Source organism: Chrysochloris asiatica, unplaced genomic scaffold (genome assembly GCF_000296735.1).
Source record: "Chrysochloris asiatica unplaced genomic scaffold, ChrAsi1.0 scaffold00209, whole genome shotgun sequence".
Classification (NCBI taxonomy): Eukaryota; Metazoa; Chordata; class Mammalia; order Afrosoricida; family Chrysochloridae; genus Chrysochloris; species Chrysochloris asiatica.
Genome location: NW_006408727.1, coordinates 2,720,514 through 2,727,869, shown reverse-complemented (window position 1 = coordinate 2,727,869; position 7,356 = coordinate 2,720,514). Strand labels below are relative to the sequence as shown.

Here is a 7,356-nt window from a genome sequence, read left to right as displayed (position 1 = left end):
ATTGAAGTTGTCAAGAACTGCATTCTTCTTGGATCAACTATCAACACTCACGGAAGCAGCACTCAATAAATCAAACGATGTATTGCATTAGGCAAATATTCTGCACAAGAACTTTTTAAAAGTGTGGAAGAGCAAAAATGTCAGCTTGAAGACTAAGGTGTGCATGACCCAAGCCATGGTATTTTCAATAACCACATATGCATGTGAAAGCTGGACAGTGAATAAGGAAGACCATAGAAGAATGGATGCATTTGAGTTATGGTGTTGGAGGAGAATATTGAAAGGGTGCCATGGGCTGCCAAAAGAACCAACAGATCTGTGTTGGAAGAAGTACAGCCAGAATGCTCCTTGGAGGCTAGCATGGCCAAACTTCGACTCTCATACTTCGGACATATTGTCAGGAGGGACCATTCGCTGGAGAAGTATATCATGTTTGGCAAGGTGGAGTGTCAGAGAAAAAGAGGAAGATCCCCAGTGAAATGGATTGGCAAAGTGGCAGAATCAATGGGCTCAAGTGTGGCAATGGTAGTTAGGTTGGCACAGTATCAGGTAGTGTTTTGTTCTGCTGTGCGTAAGGTCGCTATGAGTCAATACTGACTTGATGGCACTTAACAACAACAACACAAAAACAAAGGAAACCAATCTCCTAAACTATCTTCCAGTTTTACCTATTTCTACTGAGTTAACTCCAAATAATGGCAACCTCAGATATTTCAGGGTAGAAGTGCACTCCAAAATATTTTCAATGGCTAATTTTTTGAAAATAAGTCACTAGCTATGTCTTCCAAGGTACCTTTAGGTGGAGTCAAACCTCCAGTTTTTCAGTTATCAGTCAACTGCATTAACTATTTTCAATACCCAACTAACTGTACTTTACAGTCCTTTGGTGGTAGGTAACCATACCTGTCAAATAAACATTCAAGGGAAATTCAAAACAGCTTCTCAAATTAAATGTCCTCAATAACACATGGCTAAATTACTCCTGGCTTCAGATTTTTTTTTCCCTTTGAAATAAAACTGTGCTTTCATTCAATGGGAACCTTGCCACCTGGCCATCAGTTTAAATTCCTAAACGTAACAGTTAGAAAATACTTGTTGCCAGTCTGACAACTAACTTCTAATGAAAGATCTGTTGCTTCTATAGAAAAATTGGTCAATGTAAAATTATTTGAAATTATCAGGAAACAAAACTAGATCTGAAACGACTGTCACTCTCATGGAAAGAGAATGTAAATGGTTTAAATCTACAGAGAGCAGTCCCACATAACCTTTCCACATTCCAAGTCAAATCACTGTGTAGAGCTAAACTAAATGCTGCCTGATAGATCTTAAATCTAATTAGACAGAGTAGAAAAATATGCAGGAAATCAAATTTTATAATCAGAGACTGCCAGAAATAGACTTCTGCAAACAGAAGTTTAAAGAAACTTAAAAAAAAAAAAGGAAAAGTCTTAGTGCCATGCAACATTTCAAAAACAAAAGAGGAAGGAAGAAGGAAAGGAGAGAGAGAGAAAAAAAGAGAAAGGCAACTTCCAAACAGAATGTCTAATTCAAATGATATAGTAGTAAAATAAATCTTCCCATCTAAATGCTCCAAATAGGACATGAAGGCATTTTCCCCAAAATAATTGTGTAATGAGATGTACAGCAGGACTCTGATTCTTATCATTTCCTACAAAGAAGTAAAATAGCTTCAAGTTTCTAAAGAACATGGATGATATAGAAACTGCATATTTATAATCCACCCTCTGGAGGAAGCAGGGATAGAATTCAAAATTCGGAGATAAGTACTCAAAACTTAGGTAAAAGGCACTCAAAATGTGACTAGGGAAGATCTACCTTTTCAAGTTGAATTGACCATGATGACCATAATGATGTGAATGGAGTAAAACTTTCAGGATTCAGAAGACGACATGAAATTAGAGATATCATTACTAATGTCAAATAGATCTTGGCTGAAATCAGAAAATACCAGAAAGAGGTTGATTTGTGCTTTATTGACTTTCTTATGTGGGTCATGACAACCTATGTATAATTTTCCGAAGAATGGGTATTCGAGACACTTGATTGTGCTCATAAGAAACTTGTACATAAATGAAGATGTGGCCATTCAAACAGAACAAGAAGATACTGAATGGTTTAAAATCAAGAAAGGTGTGTGCCAGGGCTGTATTCTTACACTGCACTTATTCAATTTGCATGCTGAGCAAATAATCTCAGAAGCTGGATTATATAAAGAAGATTTGTCATCAAGATTGGAGGAAGACTCATTTACAACCTGCAAAATGCAGATGATGCAACCTTGCTTGCTGAAAGCAGAGAAGATGTAAAATACTGATGAAAATCAAAGACCACAGTCTTTGATATGGGTTGCACCTCAATGTAAAGAAGACAAAAATACTCTCAACTGGATCAATAAATAACATCATGATATATGGAGAAAAGATTGAAGTTGTCAAAGACTTTATTTGGCTTGAATCCACTATCAACACGCTTGGAAGGATCAGTCAAGAAATCAAGGCCATCTTACATTAGGCAAATCTGCTACACAAAACCTCTTTACAGTGTTCAAGAGCAAAGACATCAGTTTGAAAACTAAGCCTGACCAACGTTATGGTATTTTTAAGTGTCTCATATGCATGTGAAAGTTGGACAATGAATAAGAAAGATTGAAGAAGAATTAGTGCATTTGCGTTATGGTGCTGAAGAAGAATATTGAAAGTGTCATGGATCACCAGAAGAACAAACAAATCTCTGGTGGAAGAAGCACAGCTTGGAATGCTCCTTAGAAGCAAGGATGCTAAGCGAGACTTTGTCTCTCACACTTTGGACATGTGATCAAGAGGGACCTATCCCTGGAGAAGGACATTATGCTAGGTAAAATGGAGGTCAGTAGAGGAAGACCCCTAACAAGAATGAATGACACAGTGGCACAGCAATGGACTGGTTACTCAGTATAGCAACAATTGTGAAAATTGTGCAGCACTGAATCGTGTTTCATTCTATTGGGACCAACTTGATGGCACCTAACAACAAAAACAACTTAGATTTTACTAGTTAACAGTAGTTATTTTATTAGTTAATAATTTGTGGACTTTCATTTTCAACAGAAACCATGTTCTTAATCATAGTTTGTTTTAATTTTAATCCACTTTATAAACTGATAATCTAAAACTAGAATAAATTGCCTATACATTTTCAGCACAATGTGACTTTTGAACTATAAATTGAATAGACATGTAACTTACACTTTACCATGAAAAGAACTTTGGGGAAAAAAACAAAAACCTTTTGAGAGCAGTTGGACATTTGTTACTGTCATGCAGAAAACCTCACTCGCAAATCCACAAAGATGGCATTATATCATTTTTCCAACTACATTTTACTGTTGATTACTATAACTTACAATGTTCTAAAATACTATCTTTCTTAAAAATGTCATTAATTTTCAGGATACTGGATCTGCAGGGTTGCATCTTTCTAGTCAGGGGCTGGATGCCATGATGCTGAATCAGCCTTATGTTACGGCTCCGCTGCAGTCCTTCTGTATCTCCGTTCCCTTCACTGATCATGACAAACCTCACTTACTTCCTCCCATATTCATGGTGACAGAATCTATCTCTGTTCATCAAGGCAGTGGGAAGGGGAACCTCGATACTTTCAGCCATCTGATCCTTCCAGGGTAAATCGTTCACAAATAACCAGTTAACTTCAACCAGTTAACTTGTAAATACTTGATTTATTTTTTAAGTTAATGATGAAGAAATCAGTACAGAAACATTTTCACTGTTTGTTTCCATATTGATAGGATCTATAACCCAGAAAATTAATCAGTCACAGTAATGACACTAGAACAGCAAAATAAAAGTTGTCCAGTAGGAAAAGTACAGAAGAAGATTTAAAATAAGCTCTTTGTGCTGCTTTGGGCAAGTGACTTAATCTTTCTGAGCTTCAATTTCGTTATCTGAAAATTGAAGGTAACGTTGCTTACTTTGGGGTTGTCTTTGACTGCAAGGTCAGTTGGCATCACAAGGTTGGCAGTTCAAGATCACCAGCCACTCCTTGGAAACCCTATACAGGCTCGCTTTGAGTCAGAACTGACAACCACAACAACATGATATGTTGGAGTTCTGGTGTGGTGCATACACACACACACACACACACTCTTATGCAGATATATAAGCTTTACTGGTTTTCACTAGAGAACCCAGCCTAAAACAGCCACCAAGCACTTTAACAACTCATACCACCCAGGGGCTCTGAATTTGAAACACCTAGCAACAAATCAGATTCCACACAATATGATCTGTTTACCAGAGCTGGGAAGTATGCAATTCACTTCTGAAAGATGATTACAAAGTGTGCAGAAATGTTATTTGCTTAAAGAGTTAATCTGCACTTAACTAGAACTTTCTATTCTCCATGTGAATTTATTCCCTACTTAGCCATGGAAGCTGCAGGGCAACAGCATTCTGGGAAACAACAAAGATACCTAGAGAATCCGAAGAGATCAACTTACACGGAAACCAATACAGAACATGTAGGGACAGAATTCCTGTCTTTGACTCATATACAGAAAAGGAAGCTAATTGCTCCAGAAAAGTAGACTTTTTCCATTAAATTGTTTGTACCTTGCTAAGTGATTCACATATGGAAGGGACATAGAAGTCCCTGAGTTTTGTCTCTCATGCTTCCTCCACTTTTCTATAACCGCATGCCTTTCCCAGTATAGCTATGTAAAATCTCTCCCAGTATCCCTAGTTACCAGGATTGTATAACACAAAGCCACACAGACTAAATCTAACATAGAAAAAAAAAAAAAAAAATCAACCTTGACTAAAACTAAATATAAGCACAATTTAATTAACTTGCATTCCAGAGTCATAGTTGCCAACTTGGTGAGACAAGAAGATTGGGTACACAACACCAAAAAGCTCAAAGGAGGGGGGTAAAAAAAGCCAGTTCCCCCCACGCAATTTTAACAGGCATCTCCATGTTCCTATGTGCAGGTATACAGGAACAATATCCCCCATGAACAAGACACAGCAATTCAATATGAGACTACAAAATGAGACAATGTAAGAGGAGCTAAGAGGTAAAGATAAACTGAAGCTTCTAGAAATGTATAACAAATAATCTGGTTTTAAGATTAACTCTAAATCAAGTGGGAAATAGTTTGCATCAACCCTGAAAGGAAGAAAAACATTACCACAGAAAATGAAAGTCAAAAAGATTCTCACAATATTCACAATGGCCAAAGGTGGAAACAGTCCAAGTGTCCATCAACTAATGACTGAATAACAAAATGTGATATAGACATACAATAGAATATTATTCAGTTGTAAAGGGAAATGAGGTTTTGATACATACTACAGCATGAATAAACTTTAAAAACATTATGCTTTAAAAACATAATCAGACACAATCAGACACAAAAGTATGTATGATCCCATTTATATGAAATATCTAGACTAGACAAATGTACTGAGACCAAGTGAAATTAAGTAGTTATCGGGGATTGGAAAATGAAATTTTACTGCTTAGTGGTATGAAGTTTCTATTTGTCGTTATTGAGTGCTACCAAGTTGGTCTGACTCATCAAAACCTTCTATAGGGTTTCCAAGGAGTGATTGGTGGGTTTGAGCCACCAACCTTGCAGTTAACAGCAAGTGCTTATCCTACAGTGACACACCAGGACTTCACTTGAGGCTCTGAAAAAGTTTTGGAAACAGATAGTGGTGATGGTTACACAACATGGTGAAGGGAATGAGTAATTATACAACTAAATTGGTTTGAAAGTTAAATTTTGTTGTATCTATTTAGTCACAGTTGTTGTTGTTTTTGGTGAAAAGAAGTACCCACAAATTAATGCTCCTATCATTACAAAATCTAACGTAAATTTAAGTAGTAATATAATTGTCTAAATAATACTCTGCTCATTATCTTAATGTGCTTAATCTTGGGGTGGATTGGGAGAACTGAGCTCAGGATGGGGTCACACTACTGGGAGAACCAAACCCATGGAGTTTATAGATTCATAGCCTCCTGTGGGGTAGAGAATTGCCCTCTAGTGCTTCACAGGCTGTATCTTCCATTCTCAGAGCAGACTGTCACTTCGTTCTCCAGCAGAGCAACTTTGGGTTTGAACCAGCCCCTTTAAATTAGCAGCAAAACACTTAACCACTACACTGCCACTGTGCTCTTTGGTGGGAGACACCTAGTCTCACTGTGGTCAAGTCGACCGTGGTCATTGTAGTCAGCCGAGTAACCTTATAGAATGAACCCAAAGAGTTTCAAAGACTCTAAATCATCTTGAAGCAGACCACCTCACCTTTCTCTCACCGAGTAGTTGGTGGTGTTATGTGCCGTGGAGTCGGTTCCAACTCATAGCGACCCTGTACAGGGTTTCCGAGGCTGTAAATCTTTACGGGAGCAGAAAGCCTCATCTTTCTCCCACGGAACAGCTAGTAGTTTCCAACTGCTGACCTTGTGGTTCACAGCCCAATTTGTAACCACTACGCTACCAGAGCTCCTTATGTTACCAGAGCTCTCTCACAGAGAGGGTACTAAATTCCAACCACCAATCTGTTAGAAACAAGCCATCACTAAATCCACTGAATTACAAGCGCTCCTGGTAGGCACATGTTGTTGCTGCTACGTACCCTCAAGTTGGATCCTTCTCATAGCGACCCTTTGACAACAGAACGAAACACTACCTGGCCCTGTGCCCTCCTCACAATTATTATGTTTGAGCCCACTGTTGCAACCCTGTGCCAGTCCATCTCATTAAGAGCCTTCCTCTTTTCTGCTGATCCTCTACTTCACCAACTACGATGTTGGCTTCCTGAGACACAAACTCTCACCACCCTCGCTTCTAAGAAGAATTCTGGCTATACTTCTTCCAAGACCAATTTGTTTGTTCTTCTGGCAGTCCATGGTGCTTTCAATATTCTTGGCCAACACCATAACTCAAATGCCTTAAGTATGAGAGATGAATTCTTGTCTTGCTTTCACATGTACATGAGGTGATTGAAAATACCCAGGCTTGGGTCAGCCTCACCTTAGTCCTTGTGATGGTCAGAGTTTTGTGTCAACTTGGGTGGGCCAGGTTTCTTAGAGACATAATTGAGACATAATCTTTCTCTATGATGAGATGTATATATAATGTAAGTACCTTCCACATTATGTGATCTGATGGTATCACACCTGGTCGGAAGTGATCCTGTGTGTTGTAAATCCTCACTTCTATGATGCTCCCTCAATGTCAAGAAAACAAAAATCCTCACCACTGGACCAATAAACAGCATTCTTATCAATGGAGAAAAGATTGAAGTTGTCAAGGACTTCATTCTTCTT

General features: G+C 38.3%; 1 protein-coding gene across 1 annotated transcript in view; it reads right to left on the bottom strand.

Annotated features, from left to right (window-relative positions):
• The window catches only part of CORIN (corin, serine peptidase), a 342,333-nt gene that overhangs the window by 163,195 nt on the left and 171,782 nt on the right, over positions 1–7,356 (bottom strand). The gene's annotated exons all lie outside the window — the stretch shown is intronic.